General features: G+C 38.5%; 1 protein-coding gene across 1 annotated transcript in view; it reads left to right on the top strand.

Annotated features, from left to right (window-relative positions):
• Positions 1-11,405: 11,405 nt before the first annotated feature.
• Positions 11,406-26,774, top strand: part of LOC120234669 (uncharacterized protein C3orf20 homolog) — a 46,731-nt gene continuing 31,362 nt past the window's right edge. The window contains exons 1-2 of the mRNA XM_039236622.1: positions 11,406-11,462; positions 13,210-13,344. The gene's annotated coding sequence lies outside the window, so the exon portion shown is untranslated. The remainder of the gene's footprint in view (positions 11,463-13,209; positions 13,345-26,774) is intronic.

The following is a 26,774-nucleotide window of genomic DNA, read 5'->3' as shown; positions in this document are numbered from 1 at the left end:
AATAAAAGAAAAGCATAAGATGTGGGCTTAGAAAAACATTTTCTGGCCCTTGGAGCTTTAGGAAGAGATTTACACTGTAGCTTATTCATAAAGCAGCCTTTCCGTGAACTAAGGCACCTGTGTCAGTAAACTCACTCTCCAGATTTGCTGAATTTGAATTTTTTGAATGAGCCCTGATCACATATTTTCTCATCCTTTCTATTTTGATTTCTTTTGATTTCAAAACAATGGGAATTGAAAGTTAGGTCATCTAGAAAGCAAGAACCACAGTCCCCATCTCTTTTTTAAGCTAGTTCAGAAACATGCTTTTGTGTGTTTCTGCCATATTAAGCATTTCATAAGCATTTCACCATGCTTCTGGTGAAGCACCTTCCCTGGTTGTTTTGTAAACCAAATCAGCTTACATTCAACACAGCTGTTGAATGTGTCAGAAGCTTACCACCAAAAAGAGTACAGGTAGATAAAAATCTAAAAGAAAAAAAAAAAAACCTAATGCTTGCTTCTCAAGATGCAAGTAGAGAGAGACAGATTTATGGGGCAGCAAAGTGCCTTGGCAAGCTGCATGTGAGCACCTGTCCTCCCTGTGGAAGAGACTTTCTCAACTTTGATGTTGAGATGAAAAGACGATGACAGAATCTGGAAGCATTTCAAAGGTTGAGAAAGAACATACCTTCAAAAAGTCTCCCCACCCCCCCAACCCTAGTAACTCAAGTTTCGAAAGAAAGATTGAGAAACACTACATAATTCTATAGCATTTTAATTGAACCCTTTATTCTGTGACACCACAGAGTGGAAAAGTAACAATTGCTTTCATGAAGAACAAATGTATTTTCACTTTATTTTTCCAGGGATTGTTAAAGTTAGAATCTTTGGAAACTGTTTCCGGTGAGTTCAATTGAAACATCTCACCCTTATTACTGCTAATATGTGTCACTTTGTGTTGAGAGGACACTTTTTCATGTTATTTAATATTCCCAGGAACCCTCTTGATTAGATGTAATTCCTAGCTTGAGACAAATTGAGGCTCAGAGAAAAGGGAAACCTTTTCCAAGTCTGCATGGTAGAGAAAAATATTGGAACCAGTTTTCACACTCTAATCCCAACGTACATTTTCCCCTTTCCAACCCTTAATGGGTTGAGACAGAGGTCTAGATCTGAGAACACAACATATGAGCATTAATAAGAATAGTAATAGTCATAATCATAATCGTGGCAATGAGCATGGGCTTTGGGGTTAGATGTATGTGGCAATAGGCTGGAGCAACAAGAAACTGGGCTATGTGTCTCCAGTCTAGTAGGCTAAGTTCAGGCTTCTTGACTGGGTGGCTGGGTTCCAAAAGCAGCAAGAGTAAAGACAAATCCCAATGCATACACACTTTTCAAGTCTTCTCTAGTATCATGTTTGCTAATGACTCATTTGATCAAAGCAAGTCATGTGAACAAACCTAGATTCAAGGGGTAGAAAAATAGAAATTCTACTTTCCTTGGAAGAAGTTACAAAAATACTGCAGCCATTATTGCAGATGATCACAAGGGCAACACCTGAATCTAAATTATGACTTCTCTTTGTCTCTCTCTCTCTCTGCTTGTCTTCACCCCCTGTTCTATTTTTATCAATCATGTATTAATAGAATTTGAGAATTGTAAGTACATAAGATGATAACTTAACATTATTAGTCTGTTAACCACCAATCCCGCCTCTCAAGAGTGTTCATGAAAATTTGCAAGGCATGGGGGTCTCCTTTCTCCTGGTTTTGGCCCAGATATTCTTTTTTTTTTTTTTTTTTCAAATAGTTTATTGTCAAATTAGTTTCTACATAACACTCAGTGCTCATCCCCAAAGTGCCCTCCTCCATGCCCATCTCCCCCTCCCCCCCACAGCCATCAGTCCTCAGTTTTTGTCAGCATTCAAGAGTCTCTCATGGTTTGCCTCTCTCCCTTTCCCCCACCATTTCCCCCCTTCTTCTCCCCCTTGTTCCTCCGTCAAGTTCCTCCTAATCCTCCTATACGTGCAAACATATGATATTTGTCCTTCTCTGCCTGACTTATTTCACTCAGCATAACACCCTCAAGGTCCATCCATGTTGCTACACATTTGGCCCAGATATTCTTATATTTTCACTTGGAATTCTGTGTCATCCTCTGATTCCTTTCTACACTCTGTGTTCATCCAGCCTGGATTGGTCATGTCCTTTTATTTCAGGTCTCAAGTATGATACCACACAACTGTACACAAAGTTTAGACACTATGAAATCTGTATTTATATTGCTTTAGTGATTTATTTTCTTGTTTGGTATTCCATAAGATCCTACTTTCTGAACTATCTGGAGATGGGAATTCTTCTTGTGCTTCCTGGAATGTCTGTGAATATCTCCTAGAAATTGATATTTATGACAATGGTGGAAGTAATTTAATGGAATTCCCCAATTTATAGGCTAAGTACTGCTTTAAATCCTTTCCCCTTTTAATACTTGATCCTTTTTCATAATAAGGTGTTTTACAGCTATATGGCATTTGGAATTAACAGCTCTCCATTTGTGGTCTTATCCATGAGTTTCACTGTTAAATATTTCATGAAGACTGCCATGTGGATTTTACTGCCTAATAAGTTTGTATCAAAATGGAACTTGGTGACTTTGAAGGTTTTGGAACACCTTCCCTGCTCTGGCCCCTTTCCAACTTCATCTCCTATCAGTCACCCCCTTGTTTACTAAACTTCTGTTTGTCTTCATGGCCTTCATAGCCTTTGTTCCCTGTGACTGAAAGCTCTTGTGCCAACTCTGCACAATGGGTTTCTTATCTTTAAGGTCTCAGTTTAAATGTCACTTCCTAGAAGAGATCTTTCTTTTTTCTTTTTGTTTTATATAGCTTTACTGAAAAAAATTACATTCTCTAAAATTTGCCCATTTAAAGTGTACAATTAAATGGTTTTCAGTATATTTACAGAGTTTTGCAACCATTACCATAACCTAATGTTAGAACATTTTTGTCACTTTGGGGCACCTCAGTGCCTTAGTCGGTTGGGTGTCTGACTTTGGCTCAGGTCATGGTCTCACGTTTCATGAGTTCGAGTCCTGTGTCGGGTTCTGTGCTGGCAGCTCAGAGCCTGGAGGCTGATTTAGATTCTGTGTCTCCCTCTTTCTCTGCCCTCCCTGCCCTACCCTGCTTGTCCCCTGTTCTCTCTGTCTCAAAAATGAATAAACATTTAAACAAATTTTAAAAACAAGAACATTTTTGTCACCTTGAAAAGAAACCTTGTACCAATTAGCATTCACTCACCATTCAACACTCTTCACCTTTAACCCTAAGCGACCACTAATCTACCTTCTGCCTCTATAGGTTTGTCTATTCTGCACATTTCATGTAAATGAAAGCATATAATATGTGGTCTTTTGTAGGACTGGCTTTTTTCACTTAGCATTAGGCTTTCAGATTTTGTCTATGTTGTAGCATGTATCAGTACTTCATTCCTTTTTATGGCCACATAACATTCCATGGAATGGATATACCACCTTTCATTTCTCCATTTCTGAGTTGGTGAATATTTGTGTTGTTTCCATTTGGGGGGCTACTATGAATAATGCTACTGCAAACATTCACAAACAAGTTTTTGTGTCAGTATATGGTAACTCAATTTTTAAATTTTTAAGGAACTTCTGGACTGTTTTCCAAAAGAAGCCTCTTCTGACCATTTATTTTAGGAAGGCTTATCCTTTTCTTTTCATTATTCTAGTGATGACTTTATTGCTTCTTAGCACTAATCATTAATAAAATGTTCATTTACTGGGTCTATGTAACTGTGTAATGTGAGGTCCGTGATGGGAGGAACCACTTATATCTCCTTCACTGCTTTATCCTTAGTGTGGTATTTAATAATACTAATACTGAGTGCTTAATAAAATGTTCGTTGAGCAATTGAATAGTGAAAGAACTAGACTCTGGGAAATATTTGTGTCAGGCTATTGGGAACAGTAGTGGGGGAGGCTAGATCAGCTGGGATTCTAAGATAGCCAGCCATAAAAAAATCTAACCAAAAATTTTGTAGCAGTTAGAATGAATATATATATTCACTAATAAGTAAATATGACATATTCTTTTCATCTCTCCACTCAGCTATCCTTGGCTTGCTTTCCTTTGAGGTTGTTCCCCCGTGGCTTCAAGTGACACTGGCTATGTGCTCCTTTTTATGTCTAGCATGAAAAATTTTAAAACTCTTTTTTCATGAATAAAGTATATATCCTTCCTTTGAGTCTCTTTAGACCAAAAGGCCCACCCCTGACTTAAAAACAGCTGCCAAGGAAATGCTATGCAACTATGGGCTTAGATACTCAACATCTACCCCTGTAAATGAGGATGGACTCGGTGAAGGGTGAAGAGCTGCATGAACAGAAATTTGTTTGAAAGGAAGGAAGGGATAGAGAATGGATGCTGGGTAGGCAACCAACAGTGGAGCAGATAGAACTTGATTCAGATCAGCAATCTCTAAGGGTCTGATCCAGTAGGAGGGACATGGCAGCAGCTGAATTTCTAAAGACGTGATGATATCTATTTATTAGAGGGAGGGAGGGAGAAGTACCTAGACCAGGGACTGGCAAAGTTTTTCCAGAAAGGGCCAGATAGTAAATATTTTAGGTTTTGCAGGCTATATAGCCTTTGTGGCAACTACCCACCTCTGCCATTGTAACATGAAAGCAGCCATACCCAACACGTAAGCATGTGGGCATGGTAATGTTCCAGTAACATTTTATTTACAAAAATAAGCAGCAGACCAAATTTGGCCTATAGGTTGAAGTTTGCCTATTTCTGACCTAAACTGTGGATAGTATCACATAATTATCTTCGTTATTGAAAAAAGCAGTTTAGAATCCATGTTTTCCTAAAGTTGTATCAGCATTTTCATTCTTACATATACTCTTACACATGGATACTAGTTGATTCTCTTCTAAGTTTGAAGATTTATATCATAACCACCTAATATTTAGTGATTTCTTATTAAGCATCAGGCTCATTTTCATTTCATTCTTTCTCTAACTGCTCTCTTGCTGCTTTTAAGATTTTGTTTATCATTGGCTTTTAACAGTTTGACTGTAATGTGTGTAGGTGTGGGATCTCTTTAAGCTTTGAATTGCTGAGCTTCTTGGATGTGTACATTAATGTTTTCCAAAAACCTTGGGAAGTTTAGGCCATTATTTCATTAGATATTTGTTTTCTACCCACTTCTGTATTCCTGGTACTCCTGCTTAATGTATGTTGTTGTTTTTAATGGGATCCCCTAGGACTCTGAAATTCTCTGTTTCTCTTCACTCTTTTTCCTTTCTGTTCTGCAGACTGGATAATCCCTACTGAGCTATCTTCAAGTTCACTGATTCTTTTGCCAACTCATGTAAGTTGTTGAGCCAGTCTAGTGAAGTTTTCATTTCCATAATTATACTTTTTAATTTCAGAATATCCACTTAGATTTTTAAAATTTCTTTTTGTTGATATTCTCTATCTGATGACTCATTATAATTTTATTTTTCTTTAATTGGAAAAATATATTGGAAAACTATTCCCTTTAGTTTTTTTTTAAGTTAATTTTTTATATTGAAAGAGAGAAAGAGAATGAGTGGGACAGGTGCAGAGAATGAGGGAAAGAGAGAGAATCCCAAGCAGGCTCTACACTGTCGTCACAGAGTCCAATGCAGGGCTCAAACCCACGAACTGTGAAATCATAACCTGCACTGAAGTCAGACGCTTAAACAATTGAACCACCCAGGTGTCTCCCCCCCCTCCCCCCCCCGCCGCTTTATAGTAGCTGCTTTAAAGTCTGGTAAGTCCAACATCTGCACCCCTTAAAGATAGCTTCTCTTTCCTGATTTTCTTCCTATGTGTTACATTTTCCTGTTTCTTTGCATGTCTTACATTTTTTTACTGAAACTAGATATTCTAGGTAATATATTGTAACAATTCTGGATTCTGATCCTCTTCCCCTTCCAGAAGTATATCTTGTCTAATTTTGTCTCTCACAAATAACCCTATTAGGTGATATAATATGTAACTCAGACAAAAACAACCCCCTTTAAGACATAATTCCCTTATGAGAACTAGTTTTTCCTAGTATTGACACCTGAATCTGACCCTTAGTCTGATAGGGTCAACCTAATTTAGGTATCAGTATATAATGACACTTGGGACAGCATGGAGATAAGAAAGAATTGGCTGAGAAGGTCTAAGCTTATAGTCTATGATGATAAACTTCAAATAAACCTCTATAATATATGGATATAAAAAGAACTGCAAAGGATGTTCAGAGGCATGTGAGATCAGTGTTTGATTTTCCATGACTAAGAAGGTGAAAATATATAACTGGCAGGACTAGGGCTGAGTTCAGTATCGCACCAGACTCTAGAGTATCAGACTCCCTGAGATGCCTGTGTTTTGTATCAATGTTCTTATAACTGAGTCAGAGAGTCTTTGCTTAAGTACTATTGACTAATGTTAAATCCTTATTAATTGACTCCTGTGTGAGCCTTCACTTTCCTCCAACAAACTGCAAATACTGGCTCAGGCTAAAGGTTGCTGAAGCTTTCCTCAGCTCTAACCAGACAATTTTCTATTTACAACTTCTCAGTGAGAAAGCTCACTGTGAAGTAGGAGTGAGAGTATATTTTTGTTTGTGTATAAAAGTAATTCATGCACATGAAAAAATATTTTTTCTAAGTAAAAGTAAAATTGTATTGCATGGATATTAAAATTTTCTCTTCCTCTGAATCTCAAATCCTTTGTGAGTGTATCCACAAAAAAGAGCATTTTGCCTATTATCCACACACACATCCATACACATGTTTGCTTAGTTTTCTCTTTTCCTTTTTATGACAGGCATTTTAAATTCCTAGTGAAGAAAAAGTATTTCTTGTCCTGAAGTCTGGGCTAAAATTAGAGTCCCCATTTGTGAGGCCCCATGGTAATTCCATTGCAACACCCTTAACACATCTTTAAAAAGAGAGCTCAACTGACAAATAACCGATAACTAGTAAATAAAATGTCGTCTTTCCATAAAACAACTTGAATGTGTTATGAATATTCATAGCAGCATTATTCATAATAGCCAAAAAGTGGAAACAACCCCAATGTCCTTCAGCTGATGAATGGATAAACAAAATGAGGTATATCTGTACGATGGAATGTTATTCAGCCATAAAAAGGAATGAAGTACTTGGGCGCCTGGGTGGCTCAGTGGGTTAAGCATCTGAATCCAGCTCAGGTCATGATCTCACAATCAATGAGTTGGAGCCCCACATCAGGCTCTGTGCTGACAGCTCAGAGCCTGGAGCCTGCTTTGGATTCTATGTCCTTCCTCTCTCTCTACCCTTTCCCCACTCATGCCCTGTCTTGCGCTGTCACTCAAAAATAAGCAAATGTTAAAAAAATTTTTTTAAATACAAAGAAATAAAAAAAGGAATGAAGTACTGATATATGCTACACCATGAATGAACCTTGAGAACATTATGCTAAATAAAAGAAATCAGTCTCAAAGACCACATATTGTATGATTCCATTTGTATGAAATGTCCAGAATAGGCAAATCTATATAGACAGAAAGTAGATTAGTGGTTGCCAGGGGGACTAGGGGAGGAAAGAATGGGGAGTTACTGCTGATGGATGCGCATGTGGTTTTCTTTTGAGGGTGATGAGAATGTTCTAAAATTGACTGAAGTGATAACTGTGCAATTTCTGCAAATATACTAGAAATCATTGAATTGTACATCTAATTATTTTTTAAATTTAAGTCTACTTATTTATCTTTGAGACAGAGAGAGAGGGGAGAGCAGGGAGGTGGGGAGGAGCAGAGAGAGAGGGGAAGAGAGAGAATCCCAAGCAGGCTCCCATGAACTGTGAGATCATGACCTGAGCCAAAACCAAGAATCATATGTTTTACTGACTCAGCCACCCTAGTGCCCCTGAACTGTACATTTTAAATAGTAAATAGTATGACATGTGAATTATATTTTGATAAAGCTGTCATATATATAAAGAAACTCAAAATATTAGTATATAATTTGCTGTCCTATATTGCATCATTAAAGTAAATGTCATGATTTCCCTTTTACCTATGACAAAACTGGACCTAAATCTGGTATTTGTTGTTTGCAAAAAAATTATGAAATATTAAAAAAATTCCCCTTGTCGTTTAAATAATATTAAATTTAAAATAAAAGCTATAGAGGGGCATTTGGGTGGCTCAGTTGGTTAAGCTTCCAACTTCAGCTCAGGTCTTGATCTTGCGGTCTGTGAGTTTAAGCACCGCATTGGGCTCTGTGCTGACAGCTCAGAGGCTGAGCCTGCTTCAGATTCTGTGTCTTCCTCTCTCTCTGCCCTTGCCTACTCATGATCTATCTCTGTCTCTCTCTCTCAAAAATAAATAAGCATTTTTTAAAAATAAGTAAATAAAACAAAAGCTATAAATAAAAAAATAATAGTGGTTGATGCAAAAATTGGGCCAAATGATTTTTGAGATCTCCTTTAGGACTAATTTACAAGTAATTTTACAGAATTATAAATCAACAAAGTTAAAATTGAAATGAAAGTACATCCCACATGTTTATTTTCTGGGTAGAAGCCAGAATATTTAGTACCTTGGTCAGACTTTAATATTGTTCAAGAGTTAAGCTTATACTGGGAAATTGTACCCTTGATTTTTTTAAGTTTATTTATTTATTTTAAGAGAAAGAGAGAGAGCATGGGGCAGGGGCAGAGAGAGAGGGAGAGAGAGAGAGAATCCCGCGCAGCCTCAGCACTCACAGCACAAGCTGGAGTCAGGTCTTAAACTTGAATTCACAAACCATGAGATCATGACCTGAGCCAAAATCAAGAGTCAGACACTTAACCAACTGAGCCACCTACGCACCCCCACCTTTCAATTAGTTGTTACATAAAATTAAATGTCTAAGATGAGAATTATATTCATAAAACAGGAGATGATTTCCCTCCACTTGCTTCTCTGGAGTAGTTGCCTTCCTCATCCTCTTCCTGTCTTCTTTGCTAACGGTAACTAAGCAAATGAATGTAACACCATCTGCTGATGGTATTTTGGGAACTTCAGAGAAGCCCAAAACACAAACCTCATGGCTGAGTCCTGCCCCTGTGCAATTTCGTCCTGGGCACCAGAGACCATTCCTTGGAAGAGGATACGGAACTGAAGCCTCTGAAAGAGAAAAGGCAAAAAGAAAAGAAAACAAAAAGCTGTCTTCAAAAATATTGCATTATTTAATTGTTAATTATCTTTTTTTAAAAAATAAAGTTTATTTTTGAGAGAGACAGAACAGGGGAGGGGCGTGGCAGTAGGGGGACAGAGGATCCTAAGCGGGCTCTGCACTGACAGCAGAGAGCTTGATGCGGGACTTGAATTCATGAACCATGAGATCATGACCTGAGCCAAAGTCCAACACTTAACTGGCTGAGCCATCCAGGTGCCCCCATTAACAATCTTTTAAACCAATCCTTCTTTTGTGCATCTGTCATCCCACCAAAGGAGTGTCTTAATAAGAAAGTTCAGCAGCCCATACTAGCAGATGAGGAAACAGAGGTTGAGGGAATAAAAGGGGATGTAGGCTGGGACCCTTGCTGCCAGGATCCAGTGTGTAGGGAAACACCGTGCCTGTGGGAAGAGAGCTCCCACTGCAGTGCATGGCTGGACCATTAAGGTCTTCCTGAGGCTTCTCTAAGGAGTGAGAAGAGCTGAAGCCTGGACTGCCCAGAGTGAGTGAAAGGATAGGCTGTTTGGGAAAGGAATACGCTCCAGGTGTCCAAGGCATGAAACTTCTATTTCTGCTTTTTTCACTAGGTTGGTGGCTTTGCTCCTCCTGCCCTTCTGTAGGACTTCAGGCTTATTAGGTCAAAACACTCCTTTTATACTCTGAACTATTCTTATTCTTTTATTAGGTGGTGAACTACCATATTGAAATTTTCATTAAGCTTCAGGTATTCTATTAACCAACCTCCCTCAACCTCTGTTTCCTCATCTGGGAAATGGGACTCATAATACCTATGGATGGAATTGTGAGGACTTAATAAAAACCAGCACTTCCAGAGAACTTACCAGGTGCCTGGCTCTGTTGAAAGTGCTTTACATAAAAATTCATTTAGTCGTTACAACAGTTCTGTGAAGTAGAGGCTGTTGTTATCACCATTTTTAAGACAAGGAAATTAAACCACAGAAAGGTTAAGAAATACATCCAAGTTCACACAATTAGGAAACAGAAGAGCAAGGTTCACTCAATACCATTAACCATCTGGCTCTACAATGTTTGTAACCATTAAGTAACACTGCCTACTAAATGCAAATATTTAAGGCTTGGCACATAGTAGACTCCCAGTAAATATTATCTATCAAAATAATGAGTGTTACAAGACCGAAAATAAAGACAGCACCTCAGTCTGGGCATCCCTCAATGCCTAACCATGCCTGAAAAGTGTCTTGTATCCAGAAATTACCCAATATGTATTTGTTAACTTGAATCCATTTTGTCAGGGCAGTACTGACTTTTTTTTTTTTAGTTTATTTTTTGTTGAGACAGGGGCAGGGAGAGGCAGAGAGAGAGAAAGAGAAAGAAGGTGAGAGAGAATCCCAAGCAGACTCCACACAGGGCAGTTCTGAGTTTAAGCCCCTTCTCTGTGCCAGGTGCTGTGCTGAGAAGAGAGAAGATACAAAGATTATTTAGATATGAACATGTAGCGTCATGTTACTGATCCAGAAAAGCTAATAAAATGCTAGGCTGCATTAATAGACATATAAAGTATAGGGAAGATAAAATTTACACCTCCTTGTTCTTCATCACCCAAATCCCATCTTTCAAATCTATATAATTCATGAATCCACACACACATATCCCCCATCTCTCTCATCCCTGCCCCAATCCAAGCTGCCATCTTCTCTCTGACCTCTTAACTGGTTGCTAGCACTCACTTTGGTTCCTTAACAATCTATTTGATCATTGCCACCTCTTTGCTCTGTTATTAAACCATTCTATGACTTCTTGCTCCCAAGATAACCTTCATGGTACAGCGTAGGAAGCTCTGTCCATCTGGCCCCTTCCTGCCAATCATCCTAGTCTCATCTATACCACTCTGGACTCTAGCTACACTGGCTTTCTTTCAGGCCTTGAATGCATTATGCCCACTACCTTCCTCATGGCCTTTTGTATGTATTGTTGCAACCATTTAGAACACATTCCTGGGCAAATGGCTACCCCAGTAGACAGTAATTCTTAAAAATTATTAGAAAAGCATTTTGTATAGTATAGAAAATATTTTAGAAATAGGAATATGTATAATATTCAAAGTAAAAGTCTCCTCTTCCTCAGTCTCACTTTGCACAATTACCTTCATTAATAGCTTATTGTGTATGTCTGTCAGATCGAGGATCAGAAATTCAGATGATGTAAGAGTGAGCCTACCAGTGGGAACTTCGATGAACTGGAAGGTATGTCTCCCCTAAAGAAGACAGTCTTTACTCAGGTAGAGAAGACTGCTGCCACATGGGAATGTGGGCCTGGGCCTGCTGTATTTTATTATTATTTTTTAAGCCATGAACTCAGATTTTTTTAAATGAAATATCCTGACATTTCAAAGTTGGCAATTAATTCAAACTCTGACAGGACTAAACCAAATACTCTTAAGCTACCAGTGTGTAACCTCTGTGCTAAACTTCACTGATTCATAGATAATTACTTTATGTGTATATGAGTGTGGTCATGGGCTGTATTTTGTGTGCAGGGCCACTGCATAGGGCTGTGCAGGTGCACTGTACAACCAGCCCCAGAGGTACCAACTATAAAGAGCTGTGCTGTCCCCGTATGGCATCCACTGGACCCCTGTGGTTATGGAACCCTTGAACCATGGTGTAGGAATAAAATACATACCAGATTTCAAAGACTTAGTACAAAAATGAGAATATAAAATATCTTATTGATAATGTTTCTATTGGGTACATGTTGAAATGTTAATATATGGATATATTTAGTTATAAAATGTTATTTAAATTAATTTTGCCTGCTTTTACTTTTTTTTTTTTTTTTTTTAGAAAAAGAGACCATGAATAAGGGAGAAGGGCATAGGGAGAGAGAGAGAATCCCAAGCAGGCTCCCCACTATCAGCACAGAGCCCAACATGAGGCTCAAAATCAAGAGCTGGACGTTCAACCAACTGAGCCACCCAGGCTGATTTTACTTTTCAATGCTACTAGAAAATTTAAAATTACTGATGTAGCTTGTATTTATGGCTCACATTGTATTTATATTGGACACACTATTGTGTGGAAAGTACCTCCAGGTCTCTATTTTATACAATTTACAAAACCATCCACGGTGGCCATGTATCCTACACATACTGCCAGTTATAAAGAAGTAGTGCTTAGCTCTGAAAGGTTAGGAAAGTAAAGAGTGGGTAGAGAAACTGTGACAGCAAGCCTGTATATGCTACTTTCCTGATACTCAGGAGTCAGAGTTTCCTCGCCTAAAAAATCAGTATTACTGAATGGGATAGATTTTTCAGTTCAGCTTACCTCAGCTGGCAGCCTTCAGGAAGCAAGGGAGTGTAACTCGTAACCCAACAAAAGTCCTTGCAGGCTTGGAACAGTTGTCTTAATTAGGATGCTTTATCTGCAGCAAGCCTTTTAAAAATATGCTCTGCAAATCTGCAGATGTTCATTGGGCTTTAAAAGTTGTTCATCATTACTTTCCTATCCTTGTCATTTATAAAATCTCTCCAGCTTTAATAAGTTTCCCAGTAATAGTGAGACTTGTAAAACTTCTAAGCACTTGACAGCCATTAATGACTTTTCTCATCATCAAGGGAGTCAGTTGTTGTCAGCTCTATTTTACAAGAGAGACTGTCTCAAAAGCTAGAATTAGAATTCAAGAGTACCTGCAAATTGACCCAGAATTTTTGCTGTCTAAAGTGAATCTGACTTTCCTTATAAGACATGACTGCATTAATTACCAACAATCTCTCCCCGTTCCTCTTCCTTCCCTCAAGAAGCCCTAGCTGCACACGAATTTGCAGCATAAAAACCTCAAAGCCACTCCTGACTTTAATGGAGCCAGACTGAACCTTTTGAAAGTAGGTCTCAAATTTCTTTCCATTTGTCATGCAAACATCTAAGATTTCTACTTGAATTACGAGCATGAGAATTCTGTGTAGGAAATGACAGTCCTTTCTCTTGCCTCCAGGTAAACAAGTTCATTACAGTGGAGATTTCTGGGCACTTTGCCATCACCTTGGTCTACAAATGGCATCCTCAAAGCCTAAAGCTATCTCTGGCACCTGTGGAATGCAAGCTTTTCCATCAATGCTTACCTGAGGAGGTAAGTCCAGAGGTTTCTTTAATCATCTTCATGGCTTCACCTCCGTGCAGACTAGAGGAGGAGCAATGCTAACTGATTTTAGATTTTTAAATATTTTTTAATGTTTATTTTGAGAGAGAGCAAGAGCAAATGGGGGAGGGGGAGAGAGAGGATCTGAAGTAGGCTCTGTGCTGACAGCAGAGAGCCTGACACAGGGCTCAATCTCACAGAGAGATTGACACAGAGCTCAGTCTTAGCAGAAGTCAAATGTTCAACCGACTGAGCCACCCAGATACCCTTGATTTTAGATTCTTGCAGTATTTTCCTTGCTACAGTAAGGATGCTGGAATCTTGGCTAATTAGAAAGCCTTCAAAGGCTGTTACTGGGCATTACCTGTGAAGTAACTAGAATAAGGAGAGCTTAGAAGGGAAAGGTAGACTTAGAAGAAAAATGATCACCTGGTTTCTTCTAAGGTCATGATTCCTACACTTTGGAGAATTATCTTCTGTCTCCTACTTGGGTGAATTGTTTGCATTTATATAATCATGATTTCTTAAAATAGTGTGGGGTTCATATATTGTTTTTTACTAAAGCAAAATTAAATTCATTTAAAGTCACTATTTTTCAGCATAAGTAACATTCTAAAGGCACTTGTAGATGGGCATTGCAAAAACTATGGCTCAGAAGAATGTCTCTTAATAATCACTTGACACTTGCACTAACTCTCTATTGAGGGATATTAGACTAAAACTTTTGTCAAGAGATGAGACATTAAAACATCAGTATCTCTAATTTTGTGTAGTCAAATAATGGGAAAGCTTGACTAATTCTGATCAAACTTTTGAAGATTTTAAAATTTTGAGTGTATTTATAGGAATGATACACATATTACAAAACATGTATGAACCTTTAATAAAAGATCTTTAGTATTAGGGATGGGCATCAAAACTGTGTTACTCTTACTTATAGCGTAGAAATATCATGCTTATTTCACATATGCTGAAGTTGTATAATTTTTGACATAAATAGTGCCTTTACATGAAGCTATCTTGCCTCCTTTGTTTTTAATGACCATGTCATTTGAAAAGAGCTTAATACTCTCTCTCAGCCATTCCCCGCTGTCAACCCCTTCTCCAGAGAAGCTATGGAGTTATTCAAGGCCTATAAAGTGAAGTGCAAACATATGAAATCCACAACACAGGACAAAGACCTAAGTGTGAAACAGTAACTATTTTGATATTGCAGGCAAAGGTAACTTTTAGTTTTCATTTTATTGTAGAGTTATTTTCCTCTTCCAACATAGGCTGGATTTGTTACAAAGAGCTGAAGAGTCAAGCATTTGCACACAGATGGGCCCATTTATATAGTTACTGGAAGGAGCATAGGATGACTTTTGTTTTTTCTTGGTGTTTAACTTTCCTTAACATCTTAGCCACTTCTAAGTGTACAGTTCAGTGGCGTAAGTTCACAGTTCACAATGTTATGCAGCCATTACCACCATTCATTCCCAGAACGTGTTCATTTTGTAAAATTGAAGCTTAATACCTAGTAAACAACAGTTCTCCATACCTCCGTCTCCCAGGCTCTGGCAACCCCCATTCTACTTCCTGTCTCTATGAATTTGACTATTCTAGGTACCTGACATAAGTGGAATCATACAGTATTTGTCCTGTTGTAACTAGCTAATTTCACTTAGCATAATGTCCTTAAAGTCCATCCATGTTGTATAAGCTGTCAGAATTTTCTTCATTTTTAAAACCGAATAATACCTCATTATACCACATTTCATTTATCTGTTCATCTGTTGATGGACACTTGGATTGCTTCCATATTTTAGCTATTGTGAATAATGCTGCTATGAACATGGGCATATAAATATCTCTTTGAGACCCTACCTTCAATCCTTTGAGATTTGTTTCCAGAAATATAACTGCTGGATCATATGGTAACTCCATTTTTAATTTTTTGAGGAACCACCATACTGTTTTCAATAGCAGCTGTGCCATGTGGTATTCCCATTTACAGTGCACAAGGATTCCAGTTTTCTATATCCTTAAGAATACTTATCATTTTCTGCATTAAAAAAAAAAAATAGTAGCCATCTAGGGTGCCTGATGGCTCAGTCGGTTAAGCATTCAACTTCAGCTCAGGTGATAATCTCTCAGTCTGTGAGTTAGAGCCCCACCTCAGGTTCTGCGCTGATAGCTCAGAGCCTGGAGCCTGATTCAGATCGTCTCTCTCTCTCTGCCCCTCCCCAGCTCATGACTCTGTCTCTGGCTCTGTCTCTCTCAAAAAGTAAATAAACATTAAAAAAATCTTTAATAAAAATAAAATAGTAGCCATCCTATTGGCTGTGAGGTGATATATTTAACTTTTTAAAAATTAACTTTATTGAAGTGTGATTTATTTAACAACTTTATAAAATGCATCCATTTTAAGTGTATATGCTTTGATGAATTTTAACAATATTGAGTGGTTCATGAAATTGTGAATCTAGGAATCCTTGTTTCTTAAGGAGGCATTAATGGCTTTTGGGCAGGATAATTCTTAGTTGTTCAAGACCATTACAGAATACATCCCTGACCCCCACAAACAAAATCAGTTAAAAGGCCCATGCACATTTGTGAATGCCCCCAAGGTACTACTTGGGTAGTACAATATTGGGTACAATATTTTATATTGTAATTATTCCTGGGGAAATATTTGGGTATATGTGTAGGGAAATCAATCATAAGATTATTCTAGTGATCTAGCCAAGATATTATGAACTGAACTAAGCTAGCAAGAATAGAACATAGATGAGAGCTCCAAGTTAACTAAGAGGCAGAATTCATAAGACAGTATTTTGGCTTACGTGTTGAGATGGAAAATCACTCACCAAGTAAGAGCAGGTAGAATGAACAAAGAGGGCCAAGTAAACCAACACTTGAGGGTCAGGTAGAGAAATAGCAGGAGAACCATGTCACTGTGGTGGACATGTTAAGAGCCATATCTTTCCCCTCCCTCTTGTATGACAGACTCTGTACTGCAGGGTTTGGAAAGCTAAAAACTGTATTTCCAGACTCTCTTGCAAGTGCATTTCTAGATACATATTAAGCCTATTAATTCGATGTATTCATATGGGATTTGGAAGATGGAAATGAGAAACCATTTTCTTGCTTTGGCAAACAAGATCATGGAGAAGTTGGGTTTTCTCAGCAGCACTGCATTATCTAATCACTAGCATCATAGATTATGAGACACAATTGTGGCAGCTTCCTGGTTCTAACCTCACAGCTTTAGTGGACTGTTCCAGAGCCCCACAGCTCCAGTGGCACTTCCTTGACCACACTTGCATGATCCAGGCAGAGGCAGCAGCTCCCCTGGTCAGTCAGTTAGTATTCTGGGAACAGCTAGAGACTGCCACTTCCCCTCTTTTGGTGATTTTATAATCAGATACTTGCAAAAGGGCTAAAGAGTTTTCTGTTTCCTGTGATTGATAATAACATACAAAATAAAATGAGTTTCAAATGAGGGAGTGGTTATAGGATGAGCCTTCCAGAGAAGCCAAGCAAATGAAAAATAAAAAGCATCCATTAGGTTTGTCTTAGCAGGATCAACAGTGACTTCAGCAAGAACGATTTCAGGGTACAGGTCCAAGTGGGAAACTTCTTATAGCAAGCTGAAGAACAGATACCTGAAAATATAGAAACTCTTATGTTATTATTGGCATTTGCCCATGCTTTGGATTTGTGTAGTATGAGAAAAGAGTAGTGGGTGTCCGAAACCTATGTTTTAGGCCCTTGCTCCAAGCGTTCTAGACCAGTTAACTTCTTATGAGTCAAACCACTTTCATGCTCGCTCTGCACTGGGGCAGCTTTCTGATCTCTAGATGGCAGTGACAATAGTCCAGATTCTTCTTCTTCCTCATTGTGGCAGACTTAGCAGTATCCTTGCACTTTGGTTCTGGGGTTGTTCTGGAAGGGAACAATCTGACAAGCTTGCACTGAAGTGACATGATTTCTTGTATGTGGAGCCCAAGTCTAATTTCCCCTATTTGTTCTGCTAGATCCTTTTGGAGTGTCTCCCTCACCCCATAATTCCCGTGCCTCCACTACTCAATGCCACGTGAGAAGGCCCTTGCTGGTTTCTGTCTGAGTTGGAGGAAGGCAAATCCACACCCTCTGGCCCAGGCCTCTTTAGCTTCTCTAGCCTGGAGTTGGATGATCTTTAGCTCTTAAGTAGCCAAGAGAATTTGGTACTATTAAACTGGTGATCATTTATTAGTTTCTTAATATAAAACAATACTTAGAAATGATGCTCTTTATAATATTTATAAATTGATTGAAGTATGCTTACCATCATCATTTTCCAATATAAAAAAATGCACGGTCTTTGGTTTCTAGGGAAAGTAATATCACAAAATCCCTTTGATATTCATAGAATATGGTTAAGTATGGGAGGAAAATTGGATGATGAAATAGTATGATCAAAAGTGGAATCAAATAACATTATCAAAAGTGGAATCCAACAACACAAATAAAAATATATTCTTTTTTTAAAAAAGAAAAATATATTCTTACTATGTATTTTAAAAGACTAGAAGGATGTATGCCTAATTTTGGGGGGTTGAATGCATTACTTTTGAAATAAGAAAAACTATTTTTGAAATGTGTGAAATTCCCACAAAGATGAAACATTATGAGCAATATTATGAAGTAAAATAAATAGGAAAAAAATGTTATTGCAGTTCTGAAGGTTTGACACCATAATTTATACTCATTTCTTTCATTAAACCTACACTTTCCAAAGACTTAGAATGAGGACACCTTCTTCCCAAGTCATGGAAAGGCTTCTTGTGTTTCTTTCTGAATAGACTGATATATTTATCTCTCGCATTTACAAATAGCATTAACTTCTCTAAATAACTCCTACAATCAGCAATTTTCCCAGACATCCCCTCTTTCCAAAATAAATGTTCAAGGTCGTGCAAGCAAAAATAATGAATCATCTTCTCAACTGTGGCAACTTGCCTCTTTTTCAAATCTTCCTCAAAGATGGGTTCTTTTGTTTTTTAGATGTTTCGTATGCTCTTTGGACAGTATTCCCAAAGGAGAATTTTAAGGCATGACTTTTCAAAGATTTATTTTTTTGTTGTTTAATTTCTTCCCAATAACTTGAGTTTTCACATGAATAGTTGATGAGCTAACTCTAGCATATCAAAACACCAAATTGTTAACAAGTGTACTGTTGAGTTTCTTACATTTTTTTCTTAAATAGTTTGTCAAGTTGGTTTCCATATAACACCCAGTGCTCATCACCACAAGTGCCCTCCTCTATGCCCATCACCTCTCTTCCCCTCACCTCCACCCCCATCAGCCCTCAGTGTGTTATCAGCATTCAAGAGTCTCTCATGGTTTGCCTCCCTCCCTCTCCCCAACTATTTCTCCCCTTCTTCTCCCCATGGTCCTCAGTTAAGTTCCTCCTAATCCACCTATACGTGCAAACATATGGTATCTGTCCTTCTCTGCCTGACTTATTTCTTTTTTTTTTTAATGTTTTATTTATTTTTGAGATAGAGATAGAGACAGCGTGAGCAGGGGAGGGTCAGAGAGAGAGGGAGAAACAGAATCTGAAACTCTGCCTGACTTATTTCGCTCAGCATAACAGCCTCAAGTTCCATCCATGTTGATACACATAGCCAGATTTCATTCTTTCTCATTGCCATGTAGTATTCCATTGTATAGATAAACCACATCTTCTTGATCCCTTCATCAGTTGATGGACACTTAGGCTCTTTCCATGTTTTGGCTATTGTTCAGAGTGCTGCAATGAACATTGGGGTACATGTGCCCCTATGCATCAGCACTCCTATATCCCTTGGGTAAATTCCTAGCAGTGCTATTACTGGGTCATAGGGGAGTTCTATTGTTAATTTTTTGAGGAACCTCCACAAACTGTTTTCCAGAGGGGCTGCAACAGTTTACATTCACACCAACAGTGTAGGAGGGTGCCCATTTCTCCACATCCTCGCCAGCATCTAGAGTCTCCTGATTTGTTCATTTTAGCCACTCTGACTGGCATGAGGTGGTATTTCCCTGATGAGGAGGGATGCTGAGCATCGTTTTGTGTGTCTGTTGGCCATCTGGATGTCCTCTTTGGAGAAGTGTCTGTTCGTGTCTTCTGCCCATTTCTTCACTGGATTATTTGTTTTTCGGGTGTGGAGTTTGTGAGTTCCTTATAGATTTTGGATACTAGCCCTTTATCTGATATGTCATTTGCAACTATCTTTTCCCATTCCGTCAGTTGCCTATCAGTTTTATGGATTGTTTCCTTTGCCGTGCAGAAGCTTTTTATCTTGATGAGGTCCCAATAGTTTATTTTTGCTCTTGATTCCCTTGCCTTTAGGGATGTGTCAAGTAAGAAATTGCTGCAGTTGACGTCAAGGAGGATGTTTCCTGCTTTGTCCTCTAGGGTTTTGATGGTTTCCTGTCTCACGTTCAGGTCCTTTATCCATTTTGAGTTTATTTTTGTGTATAGTGTAAGAAAATGACCTAGTTTCATTCTTCTGCATGTTGCTGTCCAGTTCTCCCAACACCATCTGTTAAAGAGGCTGTCTTTTTCCATTGGATACTCTTTCCTGTTTTGTCAAAGATTAGTTGGCTGTATACTTTTGGGTCCAATTCTGAGTTCTCTGTTCTATCCCATTGGTCTAAGTGTCTGTTTTTGTGCCAATACCATACTTTCTTGATGATGACAGCTTTGTAGTAGAGGCTGAAGTCTGGGATGGTGATGCCTCCCGTTTTGGTTTTCTTCTTCAATATTACTTTGGCCTTTTGGGGTTTTTGTGGTTCCCTACAAATTTTAGGATAGTTTGTTCTAGTTTGAGAAGAATGCTGATGCAATTTTGATTGGGATTGCATTGAATGTGTAGGTCGCTTTGGGTAGTAATGACATTTTAACAATATTTATTCTTCCAATCCATGAGCATGGAGTGTTTTTCCATTTCTTTGTGTCTTCTTCAATTTCCTTCATAAGTTTTCTATAGTTTTCATCATAGAGATCTCCTATATCTTTGGTTAGGTTTATTCCTAGGTATTTTATGGTTTTTTTGTGCAATTGTGAATGGGATCAGTTTCTTGATTTCTCTTTCTGTTGCTTCATTTTTGGTGTATAAAAATGCAACCGATTTCTGTATGTTGATTTTGTACCCTGCAACTTTGCTGAATTCATGGATCAGTTCTAGTAGGCTTCTCGTGGAGTCTGTCAGGTTTTCTATGTAGAGTATCATGTCGTCTGCAGAAAGTGAAAGTTTGACTTCTTCTTTGCCAATTCTGATGCCTTTGATTTCCTTTTGTTGTCTGATGGCTGATGCTAAGGCTTCTAGCACTATGTTAAACAACAGTGGTGAGAGTGGACATCCGTGTCATATTTCTGATTTCAGGGGGAAAGCTCTCAGTTTTTCCCCATTGAGAATGATGTTAGCTGAGAGCTTCGCATAGACGGCTTTTATGATGTTTAAGTAAGTTCTTTCTTTCCTGACTTTCTCGAGGGTCTTTATTAAGAAGCTATGCTGTCTTTAGCCAAATGCTTTTTCTGCATCTATTGACAGGATCATATGGTTTCTATCTTTCCTTTGTGAATGTGATGTATCACATTGATTGATTTGCGAATATTGAACCAGCCCTGTAATCCAGGAATGGATCCCACTTGATCATGGTGGATAATTCTTTTTATGTGCTGTTGAATTCACTTTACAAGTTTCTTGTTGAGGATTTTTGCATCCGTATTCATCAAGGATATTGGCCTGTAGTTCTCTTTTTTTGCTGGGTCTTTGTCTGGCTTGGGAATCAAAGTGATGCTGGCTTCATAGAATGAGTCTGGAAGTTTCCCTTCGATTTCTATTTTTTTGGAATAGCTTGAGAAGAATTGGTATTAATTCTGTTTTAAATGTCTGGTAGAATTCCCCAGTGAAGCCATCTGGCCCAGGACTCTTATTTGTTGGGAGATTTTTGATAACTGATTCTATTTCTTCACTAGTTATGGGTCTGTTAAGATTTTCTATCTCTTCCCATGTGAATTTTGGTAGTGAGTGTGTGTTTAAGAATTCGTCTATTTCTTTTAAGTTGTCCAGTTTGTTAGCATATAATTTTTCATAGTATTCCATGATAATTGCTTGTATTTCTGAGGGGTTGGTTGTAATAAGTCCATTTTCATTCATGATTTTGTCTGTTTGGGTGCTCTGTCTTTTCTTTTTGAGAAGCCTGGCTAGAGGTTTGTCAATTTTGTTTATTTTGTTCAAAAAAACAACTCTTGGTTTCATTGATCTGTTCAACTGTTTTTTTTTTTATTCTATATTGTTTATTACTGCCCTGATTGTTATTATTTCTCTTCTCCTACTGGGTTTGGGGTATTCTAGTTGCTCTCCTTCTAGTTCCTTTAGGTGCGCTGTTAGATTTTGTACTTGCGCTTTTTCTAATTTCTTAAAATAGGTCTGGAGTGCAATGTACTTTCCTCGTAGGACTGCCTTTGCCTCATCCCATTGAGTTTGGATTGTTGTATTTTCATTTTCATTTGTTTCCATATATTTTTTACTTTCTTCTCTAATTGCCTGATTGGCCCATTTGTTCTTTAGTAGGGTGTTCTTTAACCTCCATGTTTTTGGAGGTTTTCCAGACTTCTTCCTGGGGTTGATTTCAAGTTTCCCATAGCACTGTGATCTGAAAATGTGCATGGAATGATCTCAATTCTTTTATATTTATTGAGGGCTGCTTTATATCCCAGTATGTGACCTATCTTGGAGAATGTGCCATGCGCACTTGAGAAGAAAGTGAATTCCATGGCCTCAGGATGTAGAGTTCTAAATATATCTGTCAAATTCATCTGGTCCAATGTGTCATTCAAGTCCATTGTGTCTTTAGTGATTTTCTGTCTAGTTGATCTATCCATTGCTGTAAGTGGAGTATTAAAGTCCCCTGCTATTAGCACATTCTTGTCCATATTTGTGATTAATTGTCTTATGTATTTGGGTGCTTCCGTATTTGGTGCGTAGACATTTATAATTGTTAGCTCTTCCTAATGGATAGACCCTGTAATTATTATATAATGCCCTTCTTCATCCCTTTTTACTGCCTTTACTTTAAAGTTCAGTTTGTCTGATATAAGTATAGCTACTCCAGCTTTCTTCTGACTTCTAGTAGCATGATAGATATTTCTCCATCCCCTTACTTTTAATCTGAAGGTATCTTCCAGTCTAAAATGTGTTTCTTGTAGACAGCAAATAGATGGATTTTGGGGTTTTTTATCCATTCTGCTACCCTATGTCTGTTGACTGGAGCATTTAGTCCATTTACATTCAATGCTATTATTGAAAAATAAGGATTTAGAGTCATTGTGTTCCTTATAGGATTCATGCTTGTGGTGGTGTCTCTGGTATCTTGCGTTCCTTGCAACATTTCCCTCAGAGATTCCCCCTCAGGATTTCTTGTGGGGCTGGTTTAGTAGTGACGAATTCTTTCAATTTTTGTTTATTTGGAAAGACTTTTATCTCTCCTTCTATTCTGAATGACAGGCTTGCTGGATAGAGGATCCTTGGATGCATATTTTTTCTGTTCATCACATTGAAGATTTCCTGCTATTCCTTTCTGGCCTGCCAAGTTTCAGTAGATAGGTTTGTAACCACTCTGATAGGTTTCCCTTTGTATGTTAAGGCCCTTTTCTCCCTAGATGCTTTCAGAATTCTCTTTGTCCTTTTATTTTGCCAGTTTCACTATGATATGTCATGCAGAAGATTGATTCATGTTACGTCACAGGGAAGTTCTCTGTGCCTCTTGGGTTTCAATGTCTGTTTCCTTCCCCAGATTGAGGATTTTCTCAGCTATAATTTGTTCAAGGACTCCTTCAGCACCTTTCCCTTTCTCTTTCTCTTCTGGAATTCCTATGATATGGATATTGTTCCATTTGATTGCATCTCTCAGCTTTCAAATTCTCCTTTCATGTTCCTGGATCAGTTTACCTCTTTTTTCTCAGCTTCCTCTTTTTCTATAATATTGTCTTCTAAATCACTTATTCTCTTCTTTGCCTCTTCAATCCGTGCATTGGATGCCTCCATTTTAATATGTATCTCATTTATAACATTTTTAAATTCATCACAACTATTTTTTTTTTTTTTAAAAATTTTTTTTAATGTTTTATCCATTTCTAGGAGAGAGAGAGAGACAGCGTGAGCAGGGGAGGGTCAGAGAGAGAGGGAATCACAGACTGAAACAGGCTCCAGGCTCTGAGCTGGCAGTCAGCACAGAGCCCGACGCGGGGCCCGAACCCACGAACCGCGAGACCATGACCTAAGCGAAAGTCGGACGCTTAACCAACTAAGCCACCCAGGCGCCCCTCATCACAACTATTTTTAAGCTCCATAGTCTTTGTAGCAATAGCTTCCCTGATGTCTTCCATGCCTTTTTCAAGCCCAGTGATTAATTTTATGACTATTCTAAATTCTTCTTCAGTTCTGTTGCTTATTTCTGTTTTGAGCAGTTCTTTAGCTGTCATTTCTTCCTGGAATTTCTGTAGAGGAGAGTTTTTCCGTTTTGTCATTTTGGGTAGCTTTCTGTCTCTTGTTAGTTTTAAAAGATTGCTGTGCACTCTGCACCTGTGAGTACTGCTGTATTAAAGAAGGCTCTTTGTGGGGCGCCTGGGTGGCTCTGTCGGTTAAGTGTCTGACTTCGGCTCAGGTCTTGATCTCATGGTTCGTGAGTTTGGGCCCCATGTCGGGCTCTGTGCTGACAGCTAGCTCAAAGCCTGGAGCCTGTTTCAGATTCTGTGTCTCCCTCTCCCTCTGACCCTCCCTTGCTCACGCTGTCTCTCTCTCTCTTTCTCTCTCAGTAATAAATCAAAAAACATTAAAAACATTTAAAGAAAGCTCTTTGATTGTCCAATGCCTGTCCATTCAGGAAGTGTTCTTTGAATGGTGTCTCTTGGTCTCTCTTGTTGAGACTTTAGTTATTTTATTTCCCTACTCTTAGTGGTATTTGGGACTCTCCACTATGTGTACTTTGGCTTGTTTCTTGAGGTAGCCCTGGAAAAGAAAACAGACAGACAAACACACGGGGAACAAAGACACACAAATGCACAGACAAATCCAACAAACACGCAAACCAAAAGGGAAAAAGAAAATGAAAAAAAAGGAAGAAGGAAAAAAAGAGGAAGGAGGAAAAACAAATAATAAAAATAAAAAAGAAGAAAGAAAAAAGAAAAAAAAAAACGAAAGACAGAGGACAGTCTAAAAGCATAAAACCAGACTTCCTAGCTACAAATAAAGAGCTGGGTGTATGCACTGCTAACTGAAGACCATATACAAAGAGAAATGACAGGACAGGGAGGAAACAAAAATGGAGAGAAATGACCAGGCAGAGAGACTAAGAGGCTTAATTCAGAGAGAGAAAGAGGAGAATATAGTAAGAGTCAAGGAAAAAGAAACAAAGATAATGTTACTCAGAGAAACTATATAGTCTGATTACTCCAGATAGAGAGAGATAGAAAGGTAGTGGTGGAGGTGTAAAATATACATCTAGAGAATGGATTAAATGTGACTGTTTAAGCTAACCAGTGACCAGAGTGTCCAGTCCAGCAGAGGGGAGAAATACGAATGAGACAAGGGAAAATATATCTGAATAGAAAGAATTGATCTAGAATTAATCATGGTAGTGCATCCATGTTGGTCTTGCTCCAGGCTCTGGTTTAAAAAAAAAAAAAAAAAAAAAAAGTAGCTCTCTAGTGGGGATGGGCGTGATTTGGTGTAGGTGGGTCTTACCCTCCACTGCAACCCACAGGCCATGCCCTGAGGTCCCACCTTGGTTGTTGTGGGGAGAAAAATGGCGGCTGCCCTAGTCCCCTCTGGAACCAAGCGTTGGGTTCAGATCAAGTTCCTACTTTTGAAGCTGTAATCATAATTCATAGATGTCTTACACTTTTGGGAATTATTTTTTTCCTAAAACATTTCTTGCAACCTGCTTTCTTTGTGCCCTTACATGAAAGGCAAGCTGCTTTCAACTTCTTTACCCTTCACAGGCTCCTCACCCCCACCCAGTGTGTTTGCAAATTAAAAAAATCTTGAAAATTAAAAAAAAAATGAATTGGGAAAATGTATTTAAGATAGAATGAATGTTATGAATCCAACTCAACCAAAAAATCCCAGTAAAAAATGAAAGAAGGGCACCTGGGTGGCTCAGTCAGTTAAGAGACTTGATTTCAGCTCAGGTCATGATCTCATGGGTGGTGAGTTCGAGCTCTTTGCTGGCAGCACAGAACCTGTTTAGAATTTCTCTCTTTCTCTCCTTTTTCTACTTATGCATCCACACAAGCACACACACATGTGCTCTCTCAAATATAAATAAATAGGGGTGCCTGGGTGGCTCAGTCGGTTAAATGTCCGACCTTGGCTCAGGTCACGATCTCATGGTTCGTGGGTTCTAGCCCTGCATCGGGTTCTGTACTGGCAGCTCAGAGCCTGGAGCCTGCTTCAGATTCTGTGTCTCCCTCTCCCTCTGCCCCTCCACCACTCATGCTCTGTCTCTCTGTCTCAAAAATAAATAAAAACTATAAAAAATGTTCAAATGTAAATAAATAGGGATGCCTAGGTTGCTCAACTGGTTAAGCATCTTGACTTAGGCTCTGGTCATGATCTCACATGAGATCAAACTCCACATTGGGCTCCACGCTGACTGTGCGAGCCTGCTAGGGATTCTCTCAAACTAATCTAAATAAATAAATAAAACATTTAAAAAATGAAATAGAAATGTGTGATACATAATCTATCCAAAGAATGTATAACTGAATGAAATAAAAATATTGACAATCTGGAAATGCCTGTTGCTCCTTCTTCTTCCGTTCTGAATTTCATGTAAACAGAGATAAATAGCCAAATAGAAATAAAGGCATTTATTACTTAAATTTTTGTTAACGTTTATTTATTTTTGAGACACAGAGAGACACAGAGCATGAGTGCAGGAGGGGTAGAGAGAGAGACGTACACACACAGAATCCAAAGCAGGCTCCAGGCTCTGAGCTGTCAGCACAGAGCCCGTTGCAGGGCTTGAACTCACGAGCCCCTTGAGATTATGACCTGAGCCAATGTTGGATGCTTAACCAACTGAGCCACCCAAACGCCCCACTTAGTTTTTTAAATTGAATTATAGTTGACATACAATATTATATTAGTTTCAGGTGCAACATAGTGATTTGTCAATTATATACATTATGAAATGATCACCATAAGTGTACCTACCATCTGTCACCGTACAAAGGTATTATAGTATTATTGACTATATTTCCTACGTTGTACTTTTCATCTCTGTGACTTCTTTGTTTATAACTTGAAGTTTGTGCCTCTTAATCACCTTCACCTAAATCAAGGTATCATTAATTACTGAAAGAACAGCCTTCATTAGTAGAGCTGTATTGGAGAAGCTGGATT

This window comes from Hyaena hyaena, unplaced genomic scaffold, assembly GCF_003009895.1.
Source record: "Hyaena hyaena isolate Hyena2069 unplaced genomic scaffold, ASM300989v1 scaffold_113, whole genome shotgun sequence".
NCBI lineage: Eukaryota > Metazoa > Chordata > Mammalia > Carnivora > Hyaenidae > Hyaena > Hyaena hyaena.
The sequence above is the reverse complement of the archived record's forward strand: the minus strand, read 5'-3'. Positions and strand labels throughout refer to the sequence as shown.